Source organism: Morone saxatilis, unplaced genomic scaffold (genome assembly GCF_004916995.1).
Source record: "Morone saxatilis isolate NCDOM2014 unplaced genomic scaffold, NCSU_SB_2.0 Contig12, whole genome shotgun sequence".
Taxonomy (NCBI): domain Eukaryota; kingdom Metazoa; phylum Chordata; class Actinopteri; family Moronidae; genus Morone; species Morone saxatilis.
In genome coordinates this window covers 7058158-7061024 of record NW_023339674.1, presented here as the reverse complement: position 1 = coordinate 7061024, position 2867 = coordinate 7058158, and positions in this window count along the sequence as shown.

The following is a 2867-nucleotide window of genomic DNA, read 5'->3' as shown; positions in this document are numbered from 1 at the left end:
ACACACACACACCTACAGTACCTACAATTACTGGTTCCAGCACACACACACAGTCGAAGTAAACGGCAATTCAGCTCTCGTTATCTGCAATTCGGTAACATTATGGAAACTTCGAAACTTGAACTATTGAGCGATCGCACGACAAATAGAAGCTTCAATCAATCTGCAAGTCCAGATGTGAGAGCAGACAGGGTTCGATGTTTAAAGCGTAAAACCATGTTTGGAGCACAAACATTATTTTGTGTATAATCACATCTCTAACCAACCATTTCTGCCTGTCATACCTTTCTGGTGTTAAAGGTACACCAGAAATCACCAGCATGGTGTTTGTATTTATTAGATGTGAATAAAATCAAGGAAACCTCGGGGACCAACACAACAACAAATCCATGTCTTACTGCAAGGTTCTCATGGCAATACATGAACCAATGTGACAAAGTCTGACAAAATAATCCCACTGTAGTTGGAGCTAGATGACTTTAACAACTACAGACCCAACCAACCTGCACCCTGATGGTGACCAACCTCATGAAAAAGGTCTGAGAAATGCCCTGACCTAAAAATATTGTCATTGGGATGTAAAATATGATCACTCCCACTAATAGTGAGTGATATTGTGATCATAAAATCTGTCAAAACAATGACAGCATGAAGGTTTTCCGTATCGTGCAGGCCCATTACCGACCCAGTTTGTTGTGTTTACAGTTGAAATTCACACTGCACACCAACATTTTTCCTTTTTCCTCACTTTTAATAACTTGCTTGGACATTTGTGGTGAAAAATCAGCCAAATATGCCTGTAATAGTAATTTTCTCTGAACTGTAACTTACCAATTAAACTAATGACCTGTCAATAATGCATCAAAGGTAGAGGAGCAATTAATGGTGGCATTTGTAAGACCTGCTGGCAACATAATTAACACCTATTGAGTTACAGGTTTTGAGTTTCCTGTACCATAAAATAATGTTTATGTCCCTCTGGGACATATTATCCATAGATATCTATAGATGTTATGTATTTCCCGTTAGAGCCACTGATCCTGTGCGTAGTCTGAGCTCCTCCAGCAGAGGTCTTCGTTATCAGAGACTTGAAGCTATGGAAGGAGCTGCCTGAGGAAATCAGGTCAGCACAATCAGAGCCCGCCTTTAAATATCTTATTTAAACATACATTTATCAGAGAGTTTTTCCTGATGTACCTGGATTTTTATTGATTGGCCTTTAGCTGGTTTTATTTTTTTTATTGGTTTTGTTTATTTGCCTACAACTCAGAAATAGTTTTTATGATCAGCTTGTTATGAAGTTGTTGCCTCGTGTGAAGCACTTTGTAACTTGAGAAGTTCTCTAGAAGTAATCATTGTTTTGAGCAATGTAAAAGCAGATGGACGACACTGGAAAGAGGAAGACAGGCTCTAACAGAGTGATACGAAGATAGTTCTGTGTGTAAAACCTTAAAAAATGGCATTCAAAGGAAACCCTACAGCTTAGTCAAGTCCTCTAACAAAGCATCAGTTACAATCCCAATTCTGTCCTCTCAGACTCTGTTCTATGTTTAGGAATTTGTTCCTTTGTGCTCTCAAATCTGGATTTGAAGATTAGTACTCAAATTTGTTTTGTCCTCAGTAACACACACACAGACACACACACACACACACACACAGTCATGGCTTTAGAGCCAGTGAGACATAATGCAGAGAAAAAGCTGACACGACTGTTGGAATACCACCACTGACTGACTTTAGTACCTGAATACATTGTGGCAGACAGTCGGGCTGGAAAACAGACAGTCAGGAAGACAGACAGACAGACAGACAGGAAAACAGACAGACAGGCAGGCAGGCAGGCAGAAGGGAAAACAGACAAGCAGACAGTGCTGTCTAAAATCTGCTGCCTCAGCTGTTCACATCCACAAACACAGAGGCCCCGTCTGTGGTCTGAACACACACTCGCACAGACATTTCTATCTTGCCTTTTAGAGCGGCGGAGGTGAGAGCAATCACCTGGCAGAAAGAGGGCACAGGAATCCAGCTGGCTACTTTTCATCCACTCACACCAGGAAGCAAATCCAACTGTGGCTCCGAGCCAGACCAGACAGCCAAGTGGTCCAGAGGAGCACGTCGCCATAAAATGTGTTTAAGTGGCTCGAGTTGATTCAGGGTGGATCAGATTGATGAAAGAGTGGTACAGTATGGGGGGGATCAATTAAATAAGTGCTTAAGAGGGGGGGTGCAAAACAGCATCTACAAACAGCCACAGATGGAGGGAGAGAGACGTCATGTGAGAGCAGATTTGGCTGCAGACACAGAAGTGGGGCCCCCTAGCGTTAATTTTTAACTTCCTGTGTTAGCAGGCTGGTTTCATTTGCTATTCAAGGCATAAAAATCAACACACCAGACTGAGCAAACAGACAGTTCAGGCATTGGAGCAGCACGGGGAAAGGGCTTTAAAGATGTTTAAATTAGAGACCTACACAACAACTACTAGATACTGTATTTATATTGGGTTTTAATTAAAAAGGTCCAATGTGTAACATTTAGGAGGATCTATTGGCAGAAATGGAATACAATATGCATAGGTATGTTTTCATTAGTGTACAATCACCTGAAAATAAGAAGTTACCACAGAATGTTTTCATCTACAGAGTTTCTGGGCCACCGTAGGTCCTCCTATACGCTTGAAAGGTTGAGCTGTATTCAAATGATTGCAATCTGTAACTCCCCCACTAGATGCCAATGAATCCTACACACTGGTCCTTTAAAGAATGAGGTCCCAGCTGTATTTCAAACTACAAATGTTTGTGTCATGCTCTTTCTACAATGTTACGGTTACAGTATTCACTGAAAAATCTTCTACAGTTTTACTTTAGAGT